This window comes from Myotis myotis, unplaced genomic scaffold (genome assembly GCF_014108235.1).
Source record: "Myotis myotis isolate mMyoMyo1 unplaced genomic scaffold, mMyoMyo1.p scaffold_m19_p_1, whole genome shotgun sequence".
Taxonomy (NCBI): domain Eukaryota; kingdom Metazoa; phylum Chordata; class Mammalia; order Chiroptera; family Vespertilionidae; genus Myotis; species Myotis myotis.
Genome location: NW_023416313.1, coordinates 118,794,408 through 118,811,401, shown reverse-complemented (window position 1 = coordinate 118,811,401; position 16,994 = coordinate 118,794,408). Strand labels below are relative to the sequence as shown.

Here is a 16,994-nt window from a genome sequence, read left to right as displayed (position 1 = left end):
GTGGCTATGATGAGGGTTCGAGCCAGTGACAGACAAATCCAACAGGATGTAGAGAAGGAGGGATTGATGTTAGAGAGTAGATGGAAAGTTGTGTTGATGAGGGTGGGCAAAGGAGTAGGTCCAAGGTTTGCAGGACGAGAGAGAATGTCCTTTAGTGGGAGAGGGATAGGTCGGGGATTAATATAGGTTTTGATAAAGACAATTATAGTAGAATCGATGACTCCCTCATCATCCCAAGTCCGTTTCACCTGAAAAGACCAAAAACCTTCATTGGTGCACTCATTGTTAGCTTCCTGTAGGAGGATTATGGTGAGGAGACGAGACATATAGAAGGAATTCGAAAACCTGAACTTCTTCCAGAGTAAAAATTGGAGGGTCCCTTGCCAGGTAAGAGCCTGTGAGGAATGATGGGTCATCAGGTCCTAGCTGGTGTCGCTGAGTCTTCTTCGGGGATGGTGGGAGGCATTTGGTGAGCCTGAGAGAGGTAGGTATTTTAGTGAAAAGTGGGAGGGAATGTTAGAATGGGCTGTATCCAAGGGAAAAGAAAATAGGAAGGAAAGGAGCAGTGGAAGTCAGGGACCTGGATGATTGGATAAGAAGTAAGACACTGTGCTGGCTTAACTTTTTATTTTTACTGAATCTTAATCCTTGCTGTTTTTCTGAATATTCTGGTTTAGCTTAAGAAGTATCCAGCAACCTTGTCCTGCCAGGCTTGGAGACTGAACCTCACTTTCTTGCTTAGAGTAAAATGGCCCTTTACAATTCTTGTAAATAGTTAATTTAGAATTAAAACATGTCTAGCAATTAATGTTTCAGTATTGCATGCTATTTTAAAATATTTAGATATTATCATTTAACTCAGCAATGCTCCAAAGTCTTTAAGTTAATAAAGACTTTGGAAAATTATGTATAGGTACATGAGGCTGGAGAAAATGCAGGAGGAGGAGGAGGGAGTAGGCCCTGAAATCTGTTCTCAGGCCTCTAGCTGCTTGGATTTTAAAACTGCCTCATTTTTCCTAGAGATAATGATCTCAGTTTCTGATAGTAGCCGGACTGTTGAGTAAACCTGCCCAGTCAAGGAAGTTGTTTTTTGGGAAGGGTGGAGTGGGTGAGGGGAGCTGGGTGAGAAGACGCTGAGGTCAGAGTAGTTTTCAGAGCATTAAAGGGGTGAGAATGTTGGCCTTGGGATCTAAAGGCTCAGTGAGGGGAGTCCCTTCGCCATGTCACGTCATGGAGGAGCTTTGCAAGAAGACTACAGTTGTGAACCCAGAGGTGAGAGTACCTAGTGAGCCTGAGAAAGAAGATTTCTTTTTCAGATGAGGGGACAGTCACAGAGGAGATAAGATAAGGCATTTTCAGTCCTAGGAATGGCGCAGCCTTGTGGGGTGAGACAGTGAAACTGAGGTAGGTGTCTGTGGTTTGGGACGACTGGGCTTTATGAGGGGATACATGGTAGCCCTGGCTGGGCACTGAGGTAGAATAAGAAAAGAGTGAATGGGAGAATTTAGTAAGATGCAGTGTAGAGGTGAGGTGGCTAATGGCTGTGAGACTAATCCATCAACCCCCATAATAGAGACTGAGGAGTGGACAAGGGTCCCAGCGAATTTGGAGAGAGCAGAATAAGTGGCCCCAGTGTCAATTAAAAAAGAGATCGGCTTACCTGTCACCACAATCATTACCCGAGGCTCTGTCCTGGTGATGTAAGTCTGTGGGGCCCTGTCAGAGCCTGGGCAGCTTCTTCAGTGGCCAGTCCCAGGAGGTCTGGGAGCCCCAAACCGGATCCAGAGGGCAGCCATGCTGGACTGGCTGAGGCCTGGACCAGAGGGCCAGACTACAGTCTGATTTCCAGTGGCCTTTCCCTTCCGCACCTTGGGCAGGGCCCAAGCGGGGGTCTCGGGTTTGAGTAGGACTTGGCTCACTGTGTTTCCCTGCTGCTTTTAAGGCATGGGCCTGGAGGAGGCCTAGCCCTTGACTTACCCGTGGTTGGAGGACTGGTACATCGTTTGGGGTTTGAAAGCGGTGGCTAGGAGCTGGAAGGCCTCCTAAGGGGCCTCAGCCTTGGCCTGATCTCGTCTTTGATTTTGGATATGGGTTTCCTCGTCTCTATTATTAAAGACCTTAGAACGAGGTCTTCTTGAGGGGTTTGTGGAGGTTGCTGCGTATGTCAGGGGAGTAAAGGTGGTCAGGTCAGTGGAAAAAGAAACCTGAGATGCCTCTCAATCTGTGTGAGGCTTGACATAGAGAATGGGGCATGGACTCAGAGTATGCCCTCAGTTCCTGCTGCCTTCCTCAGGTAGAATGGACGTGGGAATAGAAGAGGCTATTGAGGAAGGCAGTCGGTGGGTGACCTGAGAATGAATGTTAGATGGGAAAGGCTGTTTTGGAGCTCACGTTCTCAGGATTTGGGCTTTCAGAGACTGGGGAGAAGGCGGCTGATGGTTAAGAGGGTCTGAAGAGAAAGAGCCGAGGTGTTTTTCGATTTGAGAAAGATCAGAGAGTGAGAAGGGAATGGCTACCTGGGTAATACCCTCCCCTGCAACTTTCGAGCAAAGGGAACTGGCCAGCCACCTGAATTCGGTTGTTGGCGGTCAAGAGGTGGAGAGTGCCCAGGGAAAGGTGGGCGGTTAGAGGTCTCAGAGAGCATGGGATTCAGGTTTCTACAGCAGGGCTGTAAGGGTCAGAAGACAGGAAGGAGCTGAGAATCAGTTTGAGAGGCAAAGAGGACTTTGTGAGGAGGATCTGATGAATGGAACATGAGGAGTAAAGAGAGGGGTGAGAGCAGAGGGAAAAGGAAGCCTGTTCGTAGGGATTTCGAAAGCTTTCCCTGTCCGGTGGAAAAATTATCTAGATCTCGGAGGATATTGGAATCGAAAGTGCTGTTTTCGGGCCACTGAGAGAGTTTATATTGTGGCCAGGTAGAGCTTCTTTGGTTTGATGCAGCCGGAAAGACCAAGGGTCGAGAGATTGGTGAGGAGACACCCTAAGGGTGTGTTTTGAGGGGGTTTGGACCAAGAGGTCCCTATGACCTGAGGGAAGGGCGAGTGGAAGTTAGGGAGGGAGCAAGGAGTGTCCTCCTTTTCCCTCAGCCAACCTGTAGCGAGAGAGACGAGAAAAGTTTCCACGGTCGTCACCCTGAGACCTTTCCCGTGGATTAGAAGAGAATTCCCGGCCAGGTACCTGGGCTTTTGTAGAATGCACGAAACGAGTAGACGGGAAACTCTGTAGGCCCTAATGCCCCTCCAGGTCACAGGGAGCTAGCAAAAAAAAAAAAAAAAAAAAAAAAAGTAGGGGGCAGGGGGTTGGGGAAGTCCCTGAAGCCTACCGGTGGAAGGGAAGCGACGAGATCCCCATGTGTCCTGGTGCGGCAGGGTTCGAGAGGTGTCTGGAGAGGGCCAATCTAATCAGAACCATACCACCGAGCAGAGCCAGAGCAGGAATCAGAAGTTCAGGCCTAGGTTCGAGGATCGTCCACATTCCCATTCACCTCTCCCGGGTCTTCGGCACCAAAATGAAAAATCACACAAAGGGTGAAAACCAGGACTACAGGCTTTATTAGAGGAGAAGCACCTGCTGGGCTGTCTCACAAGGGGAGAGCAGCAACACGTGCAGGGGTGGGCATGCCTTTTGAGGGGCGGAATGGGAAGGGGTGGGGGGCTTAATGTACTCGGCACACACTGATTGGTGGCTTACTGCATTGTCCATATAGGACAAGGGCTTAGGGTATTTGGCAGGTGTGGATTGGTGGTCCAATGTATAGTCTATATAAGGTACCTGGTTAGTCACGCAGGTATTTCTGGGCTGCTAGTTACATCATACCCTGCCCACCAGTTGGGGGAAGGGAGGATCTATCACTGGAATGATTCAAGGATTTATTCCCTCTTAAAAGAAATATTTTTTAGGCTGATCTAATACACTTGAAATCACATGGAAAGCTTTATCAAATAAAAATTAATAACTACATTTTATTTATATACATATATTTTATTTTTTTAATTTTTAAATATGTACCCCAAACTATTGAGATGTTATTATTTCTTTTGTTTTAATATATTTTATTGATTTTTTACAGAGAGGAATTGAAAGGGATAGAGAGTTAGAAACATCGATGAGAGAGAAACATTGATCAGCTGCCTTCTGCACACCCCCTAATGGGGATGCACCAGCAACCAAGGTACATGCCCTTGACCGGAATCAAACCTGGGACCCTTCAATCCACAGGCCCACACTCTATCCACTGAGCCAAAAACGGTTAGGGCTATATACATATATTTTAAATGTTATAAAGATTTTAACCTCTAAGGGAGGGCAAGACAAAGTTGCTAAATATTTCTTAAGCAAAACCAGGTTATTCAGCAGCAGAATTTTAAAACCCTCAGGCAGTCTGCTTTTTTTTTTTTTTTAATATATTTTATTGATTTTTTACAGAGAGGAAGGGAGAGAGATAGAGAGTTAGAAAGATCAATGAGAGAGAAACGTCGATCAGACCTCCTACTGGGGATGTGCCCGCAACCAAGGTACATGCCCTTGACTGGAATCGAACCCAGGACCTTTGAGTCCGCAGGCCGAGGCTCTATCCACTGAGCCAAACCGGTTTCGGCAAGCAGTCTGCTTTTTAAATAGGCTGGGGGAGGGGACAGCATCTGTACTTCTTAGGTCAAATATATGTTTACTTGCTTTGCTTTTTCAATAAAAATGCCTACTTTTATTACTTAATAAGTTAGCTTTTTATAATATAATCAAGGTCTCATATAAACTCAGTTATATGAGAAGCCAAAATGTTAAACAATTGGTTTTAACAAAGGCCAAAGTAAAAATTTGCATACATATGCAAATGAGCACTAGCCAAAAAGAATGCTGTTTAAACATAAATTTTAAGTTTAATATAAAGGAGAAATTTTAAAATCTCTTCCACTACTATTTACGAGGTAAACTAAAAGTTATTATTCAAGCATTAAATCTCATCATTAATAAGTCACCATAAGTAAAAAAGAGAGTCACTTGAAATGTAGGCATGGCAGTATTGACCAGTATCTGAAAAGCAATCAACTTTGTTGCTCTGTTTAAAAGAAACTTCCTAAATGTGGCCTAGAAATTACTCTGGGAGGAAATAAAAGAAGATTCCCTTCAAATATCTAGAAAACTGTAATTAAAAAATCAATGTATTAGGCTTCAAAAAGAAAAGTAAATAATTTGCGTTTTGCCTTCCTAACAAAGCTTATGTCCTTATATTTAAAGACTGATAGCAGAAATTCAATTAGTGTTATTTACTGTCCACACCTAAAGGACAAATGAAGTTAGAAAATAAGCCTTATTTCAGACTGATTTAAATTGGCAAATTGAAATAAGTAAACATTCAGGGGAACTTAGTTGTAAATGTTCTCTTTGCATGTTAAAGCAAAAAGGGGGGTAATGAAGTAATCTGTAAGTAAACTACATCAAGCCTTAATTACTTTAAATTTTTTCACTTTAAAATTTTTTCACTTGTAATACTGATGGCAAGACACCCATGTAATTACACTGGTGTCAGAATAAGCCAAAGGAAAATGGTTTGGCAAAATGAAAAGATCCTGAGGCTAGTTTATAGAAAGGTCCCTTTATTAACCTTTGGTTGAGGATATGCTTATGTATTTCCAAAATACTCCTCCAAGCCTGTGTGGATTCCTGCGGCAGTGGATCTGAGAAAGGAGCTGACCAGACTACTCCAGCCCCAGATAGCAGTGGCCCCAACCAACATGCTAATGAGATAGAGGAGAAACAGTCCAGAGATGGGGGATGGTAAAGATGCCTTGCCATGCTAGCAGTCATTAGCTGTGCGTTGGTGCAGGTTGTCCTGGACAAAGCCAAAGAAGTTCAGACCTGCATTGCCATTGCTCACCATTTGTCCATTATCTAGAACTGGAATATCATTGCTGTCATGTCACAGGGACAGTGATTGAGAAGGAAACCCATAAAAAACTGTTGGACATTGACTGGGAAGGGGACTCAAAGAACTGATGGCCCAGAAAGGAGCTTACTGCAAACTAGTTCCTCTGATGCCTGGCAGCAACTTAAAAGGACATGAAAGAATTCAATCCTTTCCATTGAATTTAAAAATCTTAAAAGTACCCGAGCTCTGAAATTTATTAAAACAAAAAGGGGAATATGCAGGTGGCAAGGGCCAAGAAAATGGTTAGCATGTAGATGTGAGAAGTTCATCAGAAGGCTGATGGACTTTGATATTCAGCAAAGGCTGAGACTAAGCATATTATTACCTGCTTTTGGCTGAATAGCTGAAAGCAATCCCCTAAGCTGATAATCCTTTATTGTTTACCAAATCTTACCATTGATGTCTGTTTGCTTTGCTAAAGGGCAAATGTATATTCTAGGAAATAAAAAGCCATGGGCCTGGAGATTCAGAGAGCCACTCCACTAGAGAGTAGGTTTCCACCTGGTTCCCCCAATGCCTTCTAAATTTATATTTCTTGTCTAGTGTATCCGTTTATATCACAGACCCTTCTTCAGTTTCTGATCCTTGCTGCAAAAGCTTATGGCACATGGGATCCCTTAGAGTTTAGGAGATGTAAGCCTGTGGGGAACAAGTTGGTGAAGGGAAAGACAAAAGTGTGTTCTCCTGAAAGAGAGAATGCCTTGGGTCCTTTGTCTTGGAGGTGTTTTTTTTTTTTTATCTCTCTCTTGCAGGCTGGAATGTTAGGAGAGGTCTCAGGGGAGGGTTTCAGCAGAATATTCATTAGTTTTCTAGGTGTGCCTTTTCACCGGAGGCCTAGATGTTATCTGCATCTGGCTGCAAATCTCTTGGACAGTTGTTTCAGCTATCTGTCTCAGTTTCTCTATTTCATTTTCCTGGCTTACTGGCCTGTCTCACAGGGAAAGAACCTTGGAGATCAGACAATTGCTCTTTGATTTCTGGGTGAAACTGAATCCCAATGGGAGAAAGGCCTTTACATATCTTCTCAGAACACAGCCTAGCGTTAGCACAGTGGAGATGACAAGAAACCTGCTCTGTAACTTTGGAGTTGGGGAACTTGGGCAGATGGTGAGAAACAGGCCCCTGGGGCCGAGGACATCATAAGGGGGCTGGAGAAGGAAAAGAATGTGGTAGCAGTGGCTAACAGACTGATTTGCTAGCTTGTGTGAAACAAAGGAAATAGTGAAGACTGTAGGCACTGGAGGTCTGTCAGCCCTAGTGCCATCAATGTCACTCTCACAGCCAGGTAGTTCCTTCTCTGCACCTTCTGGGCCTGGGCCAAGTAATGAAGCAGATACAGCCACCCTAAGGAATCTGAAGATGACAGTGCTTAACCCTCCTAAAGGATCTGCTTATGGCAGGGATGTAATGGGAAGCCTTTTGCATAGGCCTTTTGAACTTGAAGTCAGAAAGGCAGAGTCTGAACCGTAAGCTTCACTTACGAGCTCTATAAAATGGGTGAGTCTGGTTTTCCCTGTGGTCAAGTGGGCATGAATGTCCTCCTCCACAGGATGACTGAGGAATGAGAATTGTGAGGTGCTATCCACTTGAGGGACTCTTGCTGGGACTATGGCACTCTGAAGGCTGTTTCTGGTATGTCTCTTGGAGGCCTGGGGTGGACCAGGGCAGTGTCAGGGGATAAGACTGGCATCTCTGCCTTTTCATGGAAGGAGAGCTGCCCCCACACCCTCTGATCACCCCCATCCTCAGGGGACAAATCCTGCAGATCAGCTGGTTCCCTCCTTCAATTCCTCCTCTATCTGACAGAAACCCTGAGCCAGACCCTGGGAGTAAAGTTGGTGGCAGGGGGAGGAGAAGAAGATTGCACACTGCATCCCCCTCCATCCCCCCGCCTAAGTCTGGTCTACACTCATCAGGTCCAGCCAGACTCTCCCCAAGACCTTGGACTCAGAACCTTGGAGCAGGACTTAGAGCCAGCCCTGTCTGTGTGGCTAGCCTCAGAAAGGGCTCAGTCTCCTTATCTATAAAGCAGAGGCTAAGGCCAGAACTCCATCTCTTGGTGCCCAGCCTGCTCTTCCCTGATCCTTGGCACTTCTTAGCAGGAAGCAGATGTGGACAAAAGGGGCCACATGCTAACCTGACAAGCTCAGAGAAGGCCTTCATGGCAGTCTTACAAACTCAAAGGCCAAAAGTGACCACAAAGGATGGTCTGAAATTAAACTTGAACTAAAAGCAATTATGGTAGATGGTCAACTCCTAGGCTGCTATCTTCCCTGACAAGGTCAATCTTTACCTTAACTGAGCCAGTTGTCTTTTTGCATCTATGATAACATATCATTGAAATGTCAGGGTAAGTCATAACTTCCCTTTTTTTGGACCCCTCAGGGCATAACCAAATGCCTTGGTGCCAGGAGGGTTCCACAAATTCCTTCATTGTCATTGTTATCATGTTACTTGTTGACTGTTAACTATCCTGTACCCACCTAAGTAAAAGAAGTATGTGTCTATCATTTTACTCTTTATATCCAATTACAGAGGTTTCCTTGCTTTCTCCCAAATTTCTATTCTAACTCCAATAGATTTCATGTAACCCACCTACATCCACTCCTTTGATTGTAATATATAAAAACAGGTAAAAAAAAAAAAAAAACAAACAAAAAACAACCACCATTCTCTGGATTGTTATCCCAATCTGTTGAGATACTGCTTCCCGGGAATTGTCGATAGTTTGGCTCAAATAAACTCACAAAAATTCTTTACAGGTTTGAATGTTTTTACATTAACACAGAGCTTTTTGATGTATGAGCAGGGCAGGTGGGGAGACAGCTGGCTCCTCCCTCAGGGCCTCAGACCATGGCAGAAATGTGCTCTGGTCATTGCTGCCCTACATCAGGCTGCCTTTTTGTTTATTTTTTGCCGGGCTTCTGTAGACATTGCCGTTTCCACTTGGAAGGGCTATCTTGGGAACTGAAGGGCTTGTTCTGGGGGCTGGTCTGTTTCTGTGGGAAAATTTGGGTTCAGCCACCACTAAGACCCTAGTCCTGAATTCCAATACTGTAGGCTGTGGGCTCAGCTCTACCTCCTCCAGTCACTACCTCTTCCTGGGTTAATTTACAGTGAGTAGATGGCCAGATCTTCCATATACTTTAGCCAGAGGAATCTTCTAGTCCATATTCCTCACCTTCTATTTCACAGATGGGGAAACTGAGGGCAGCGATGGACAGGAACTTGTCCAAGTCTCCTCTTGGCCCATAGCAGAGGTGGGACTGAACCTAGGCCACCTGGTTTCCAGCTCAGGGAGCTCTCTATAAAATTGAAGTGCCCCTATTCCTTTGGGCTTCGCTGGGGTGGGATGGATACCCAAGGTTATCTGCAGCCCTGTTTCCCATGACTTCTCTCTGGATGAGGCCTGTCCCTCCTTTTTCACTGTGACATAGTCACAGTCCAGGCTCTGGGAAGAAGGGAAGTTGGGAGGAGGCCACCCCTTCTCTTGATCTCTCTGGGGTCTTCTTGGTGGCTTGGCTGCTGGGAGAGCCCATCCCATCCCTGGGAATCTGACCTGCCTTGAGAAGGCTACAGTACTCCTCCCTAGGGCTGGCTCCAAGTGCTATGTCTAGGAACCAGCCCATGGATTTGAATTCTAGCTTCCTCTTTCTTGCCTGCTGGCTGAGCAACCTTAGGCAAATCATCCCAGTTCTCTGCCTGTTTCCTTGTCTATAAAATGGACTTTATAACACCCACACCTTACAGAGGATAATGGGAATAGAAGGGCTGTGTGACCCATAAAGTGCTCAGTGCCCACATGGGAGTTGATTCCTTTGGTCACTGACTTGCTTAAAGCAGTAGCTAGGAAGAGGTTGAGATCCCTCTGACCTAAACAGACATGCTGTGGGGCTGTGGTGCAGCCCCAGGGAGCATGGTAAAAGTACTAAACCTTCTCTGGAGAATTCTTGCCCTCTCTAGGGAGTCTTAATACAATGTGTTGGGGAGAGGTATGGCCTGGTGAGCATCCCACTTTGCAAGGTCCACCCTATTCTTGCCACCTGGGTAGCCCAACTCTCTAGGAGAGACTCTAATTTTTAATAATTTTCAGGACAAAGAAAGCAGAGCTGTCCTGTTGAGGTGGCTTCAAGAAGAGAAAAAGGAAAATTGTTATCCCCAATCTTTCCTGCTGGGGAGATTGGTGGGTGAGGAGAGAAAGAAGCCCACAGGCCCTTGGAAGGGAGGTCATGACAGCGCCTGTCCCTCTGTTTAATGCCTTTTCATTGCTGTTTTTAAAAACACTTTTCCTCACCTCAGGCTCCCAGGGCCTCCTTGACAAAAGAGAAGCTCTGAGGATTCCAGTTGTAACACCCCCTGAATTTAGTGCTCCTGGCACTGGCTGGGCTGTTCCCTATAGAGGGAATAAGGTTTCAAGGTCAGGCTGATGCTGGCTGACCTTGAAAGCTTCTCCTGCCTTCCCTGACATGCTTCCATTTTCCAAGCTCAATGAGCTCCATCACATTAAAAAGCTGTTAAAAGCACGTGTCTGGTTCTTTGCCTCTATGGTTCTGTGATCGATGGCTGGAAGGGCAGCCTCAGTTCAAGGATGGGCCTCTGTGAGAGCCTTTGCAGGGTCTACCCTGGTGACCAAGGCCTGAGGGGCAACCTGGCAGCTTTCCACCCATCCACTCTCACTAAAGGGTGAATAGTCTGAGGAAGACAAAATAGAGTGGGGAGGTTGTGTGCTGTACATTATATGTATGTGAAAGGAACCCCCTGAAGTTGTGCTGTGATCAGGGTCAACACTTACCCTGTGCCAGATATTAGCCTAAGTGCTTTAGTTAGATGAACTCATTTAATCTTCACAGCAACACTGAAGTAGAGCTATTATTAACACCATTTTTCAGCTGGGAAAATGAGGCTCAGAGAGGTTAAGTAATTTACCCAAGGCCACACAGCTGTAAGTGGCAAGGCCAGGATGTAAACCTAGGAATTTTGGCTTCAGAACTCCTTCAGCATTGGGTGCTGGCTAGACTGCTCTCTGGGAAGCAACACAGCTATACTTTTCCCTGACATCCATATAGCAATCTTGAAAGTATAATCATACTTATATTATAAATAAAAGAAGGGGGCTCAGGAACATTAAGGCATGTCTCCAGGGTCACACAAGGTAAGCAGATGAGGAAATGTTCAACCCCAGAATGCCCTGGTTTCAACCTCACTTGCAAGGGTTTTTAACATTCACCTTCCCACTCTGCACAAGGAATATTACCTGTGCTACAGAATTCACCATCTGAGCAGAAAACACACAATGGGCACTCAGAAGATCAGGAACAACACTTTATTTCAGGAAGCACCAGTGCTGAATGGCCCAGGGGAATTGAATCCCAAATCTGAGCACCGAATTCTGGGGGGGCTCTCCCTTTTATCCTCTAAGTTTCTTTCTCTGCCAAAAATGGACCAGGCTTCTGGACTTTTCTTGGGCTTTGCAGCCCCCGTGGGTTGGAATGGGGGAAGTGAGACTACACCCAAAGGCCTGGCCTGGCTGGCGCCAACACTGCCAACCCCTTCCAGGGGTTGTGTATGGTTCATGGTTTATGGCCTCTGTAAAATGGAAGTATTCAGGAAAACAGGTTTTGCATGGCTAGCTAGGACACAAATGGAAAGTGGGTTGAGGCTAGCAAGTGTATGTATCAGAATGCTGGTTGGGGGTGGTGGCTCAGGCTGCCTTCACATCCACCCCCATCCTTGATCAACAAGCTGATTTTCAGCCTTGGGGATTCAATAGGAGACTCAAAGCTAGGGAGTAGGGTGTTCAGCAGCTTGAGTTTTTTTCATCTTCATCACCCTTCATCAAGGGATTGTAATGGCAGTCCAGAGATCTGGTCTGGAGTATCATCTGGAGCTTCAGGGCTTACTGATTCTATCTTCATTAACTGTTCTAAAACCTGTTGGCTTTCTTAGGGGAAGGGAGAGGGAGTCTACACAGGTTTCTTCATTTCCAGCTTCAGATCAGTTGGAGTGGTGAGAAGCATGTCTCAGGGTCCCATCTATTTCTCCTCCAGTTGGCCCATCGTCCTTGCTCTGCTCACGTCTGTCTAACTGCCTAACACATCCCCTCAAGGATCTTGGCTCTGAATTCTTTCGGGGAAAGAGTGCTTAGGTGGGCTCCTCTTAATTGCTTTCATGCTGAGGAGGGGAAAAGGTTTATTTCAGAGCCAAGAGATCCTTGCTCTCTGTCAGAGGGACAATGAAGCCTGGCCATGGAAGGAGGTGGGCTTGTGACCTGGTGAAGACAAACTGTATTATAAATTTAGTATTATTGAGCAATTAGAACAACAAGAATTACAACAAATGGTCTGGTGAAAGGGAAAAAAAAAATTTCAGTTCTAATAATTTCCTATTGAAATAGAATTTTTCTCCTTAAAATCACCAACCACCAGTGATGGCAGGGTATGGGACTGATGCTCCAGTGCCATCCATTTTCAGAGCTACCAAGCAAGATACCAGGCTTTCTCCATGGCACTCTTATTGGCTTCAAGTCTTTAGAGTCCAGACATGATTCTTTTAAACATGACACTCCAGTCAAAGTTTTTGGTCAATAAAACTACCATTGGAAACTGGTCTTATTAAATTTATGCAAAGAAATGCATTGCCATGATTCATTCATTAAGAATTGCCAAATTTCAGAGGGATAAAATAGGGAGAAAAATACACTAACTTGCTTTAAGATCTTCTGATTTTCCTTGCCAGTCCTTTCCAGGGACTCCTCAGAAGATGTACCTCTTTGGGGCAATTGATCATGGGGCTCCCGCACTGTAACAGGGCACAGGCCAGGCTGGGGGACCCCCATCCAGTGCATAAATTTCATGCATCAGGCCTCTAGTTAGTTATAACTGTATTTGACAAAGGTTCCTATGTACCTTCAGTATAAAATTTTCCTTCCTGAAGGAGAAAACAAATATTCCAGGCATTTCAGAGCCTATTGGGATGATCTAAAGCCAATTCTAAGTCAAGAGAAAGTTTCTTAAAATTCAAACCTTTAAAGGATTGTCAAACTTGATTTTACCAAAAGATTACATATCAAAGTGTATTAGACACAAACATAGGCTAGCAAACTTCAGTTCACATGATTAAAAGATGGACTTTTTAAAATTTTAAAATACCTTATTAATATAACATAATCATTTTACTAGAAAAGAACTAACCAAAATAAGGCTTATTTTCAAACTTCATCTGTCCTTGGATGTGGACAGCAAATGACACTAATTGGATTTCTGCTATCAGTCTCCCTGAGTACATTGACATAAGCTATTTTCCCTCTGTTTAGGGAGGCAAAATGCAAATCATTTACTCTTAAGTGTCTTGGTTTAGGGAAGACAGGGTTTACTAGATGGCTCCAAACTGCTTAGCATCTGGATTTTCTAGATGGTTGTAAACTGCGGTTTTACTATTTCAGTTTCCCTGTTCTGCTTGTCCTGATTTACTGGGCTATGTCATTTATATAACTGCCTTTTAACATTTCTTCCGAGGTACATGCCCTTGACCGGAATCGAACCTGGGACCCTTCAGTCCACAGGGCAACGCTCCATCCACTGAGCCAAACCGGCTAGGGCTCATCATTGATGTTTCTATCTCTCTCTTCTCCCTTCCTCTCTGAATCAGTAAGAATATATTTGAGAGAGAGAGAGAGAGAGAGAGAGAGAGAGAGAGAGGAGTGTATATGTTTGTAAATAACAAAACATGTATTTGATGTTCTTAGAAAGTCTTATTTTCTTTCATTAAAACTTGTGCAGTATAGGGAACTCTGTAGATTCTCTTAATTTGAAGAAAGTTAGAAGGAAAGGTACTAATTCAGAGTTCCTTGGGAAAATGTGTTGCTTATATATTTTTTTATGTTTATTTTTTTTAAATCAAAAACTGAAATATTTTCTATTCAGAAAATATATTTGGATCTAAATATCTGCTATAATTTAAAACCTAAAATATCAATTTAAATATTTTAAAAATGGTTGGGATGTTTTTTGTTTTTTTTTAAATAAGTTAGGTTACCAAAGTTCTACATGTTACTGGATCACCTGGGGTAATTTTCTGATTGAAAAATTAAGAATTATAGTCAGAGGAGAGGACATGAGAATTTTTAAAGAACATATTCAATTTACTTTAGAAGCCGAACCTCTCTTATCATGTGACTTGTTTTGTATGTTTGTTAAACTATATTATCACATAAGCATTGCTGCTATTGGAACAAACAGTGACAGTTGATTCGGGTCATTTGAATGTCCACTGTCTGTTTTAATTTATATGTTCATTTTGACTCTATCATATGCTCAAACTTCTGTGGAAGTCATGAGAACCTATTATTTTTGCCTGCTCCCTCCTTTAGTTTGGAAATATTCTTTTTTACTCAGAGGGACCTTAACTTTATTTTATTTTATTTTATTTATTTTTTGTTTTTAAATATATTTTATTGATTTTTTACAGAGAGGAAGGGAGAGAGATAGAGAGTCAGAAACATCGATGAGAGAGAAACATCGATCAGCGGCCTCCTGCACACTCCCTACTGGGGATGTGCCCGCAACCCAGGTACATGCCCTTGACCGGAATTGAACCTGGGACCTTTCAGTCCGCAGGCCGACGCTCTATCCACTGAGCCAAACCGGTTTCGGCAAGGGACCTTAACTTTAATGTAAGGGATTGTTCCCTTGCCAACTGTTTTCTTCCTTGTCAAGTAAGACAGTTGTTGTGAACTCTTCATGATGCCTTCACCAGGATATTTGCAGATGTGGTTGGGAAAAGTCATTTCATCCCCAACCTTTGCATCTCAGGTGCTGAGGTGCTGAGGGTGCCATGGCGATCACGGGGAAGCTGGCCAGCCAGCACCCAGGGACCCCCTGGGGGTCGGGGGTGCCGGCTGGCCTGCGCTGCGGCTCTCTCTGCCCCCAATTGCCATGGTGATCATGGGGAAGCAGTCCAGCCAAGGCTCTCTCTGCCCCCCATCACCATGGTGATCACAGGGAAGCAGGCCAGCTGGCACCCCCGGCCCCAGGGGGTCTGGGGATGCCGGCTGGCCTGGCCGGAGCTCTCTCTGCCTCCAATCCACAATGCAATCACCGCTCACTGGCCGCCTTTGTCCGGCCCCCACCTCTTGCCTGCTGCCTGGGTTTCCGATCCCTTTCGCCTCCCAGCATTGAGGCTACGCATGCAAATTAACAGCCATCTTTGTTGGCGGTTAACCGCCATCTTGGCTGGCAGTTAATTTGCATATGACCCTGATTAGCCAATGGGAAGGGTAGCGAAGTTACGGTTAATTACCATGTTTCTCTATTATTAGATAGGATACTTATAATTTTTACTGAAAAGCTTTACCATAAATCCTTCATTTTAGTTACATCTATTTATTATATCTTAACAACTTTAAGATTTTAAAGCCAGTTATTACCTAAAGCATTTTCTTGACCAATTTTTTAAGAGGGACAACTCAATGTGAAAGTACTATTTTCTTCTTCTTTATAAAAACAGGAGTGCCCCCACTTCACTGCTAGAGGGTACTTCTACAGATCTGTTCCTCCCAGTGTTGTGGGGAAAAGCAGAATATTTGGGACTAGTTATAGTTATGGGAAATATCAATTATGCTGTTAACCATGACTGCCCTTTCTGTTCAAAGCAAGGACATACCAACCTGGCTGGGAGTTGTATGTCCCAGGACCTGGGCATCACTCTTGGAATGTGGTCCATCCTCATTCAAGAACTGCCCATTATCATGGAAGCATTAACCTTTTGGCCCAAACCAGCCTGTGTAGCTCACTTCCTTATGTAATTTTTGTCCCTATATTCATAAACCAGGGAAGAGCAAACTGAAGTCCCTAAAAGATAACAAGTAACATTACATTACAGACACACAGACAGAAATCTCACTAGCTAAGAGTTTCTGGTGGCTAACATTCTGAGAGGGAGAGCAGGAAGAATCTCCAAGCTTAAAAATTCTTGGCAGTTGCTGGGACTTTCTTGCAGTCTCTGTTACATGTTCAGCCTCACTACACGTAACTGGGCTTCCCCAAAGGGGATCTTGCCCCATCTTTAAACAAATTTAACAAACAACAAAGAGACACAAAACATCAACAAACACTCCTACACATGTGAGTGTAACAAACTAAAAGTTTATACCACAGAGCAATGTCTTCTGTTCCTGGTTCGGGAACTGCCCCTCCCCAGAATCTCAGCATTCTCCCCAATGGACTATTTTGAGAGAATGTATTTCCTAGGCCTAGAATTTCTGTTTCCCATCCTTGGCCATATGCTGGAGGTCCTGGTTTTGCAGAGGGGCATCTGCATTGCAGGCAGCAATCTGGGCCCTTCTTAAAATTCTTTAGCATACATTTTAAGACTGGGTTTAGAGGAATTACTTCCCATGTTTATGTGTGTAGTCCTTCCCAGCTGAATGGAGAAGCAGGACAAACACAAGGTAATTTTCACTTCACACAGACTCTTACACTCACGTTCACACACCAGTCAGTTTGAATTTTGACTTCCACCCACGGAAAGTCCCTAAACTGAGGCAAATGTTTTGCATAGGTGGTGATCAGTTGGCTCTTCTGCCCCTAAAGGCAGGCCTGAACACAGACTGGGTCCCCAGGGAAACTTACCCATTAGACATCTAGTCCCGGGAAGGCTTTCCTATCTTCCTTGGAATCCACTGGAGCTCAGGGGGAGGCCTGATCAGTCTGGGCCTGGCAAGGACTGGGACCCAGACAATCGCTGATGGTGCCTTTCCTTCCTTGTGGGGCCTGGTCAAGCGGGCTCAACAGCCTGCTTTTGCACAGCGGTGCCTCCAAGGGGCAACTCAGCTGTGTGTTTCTAGGTCAGGGAACCAAATTATGTTACAGAATTTACCAGGTGAGCAGAAAACACACAATGGGCACTCAGGAGATTAGGAACAACACTTTATTTCAGGAAGCACCAGCGCTGAATGGCCCAGGAGAATTGAATCCCAAATCTGAGCACCGAATGCTGGGGATGGAAAGGGGAGGGGGACTCTTGCTTTTATCCCCTTAGTTTCTTTGTCTCCCAATTATGGATCAGGCTT

At 44.6% G+C, this 16,994-nt stretch overlaps 1 pseudogene; it reads right to left on the bottom strand.

The window, feature by feature from the left end:
- The window catches only part of LOC118669276, a 138,019-nt pseudogene that overhangs the window by 16,526 nt on the left and 104,499 nt on the right, over positions 1-16,994 (bottom strand).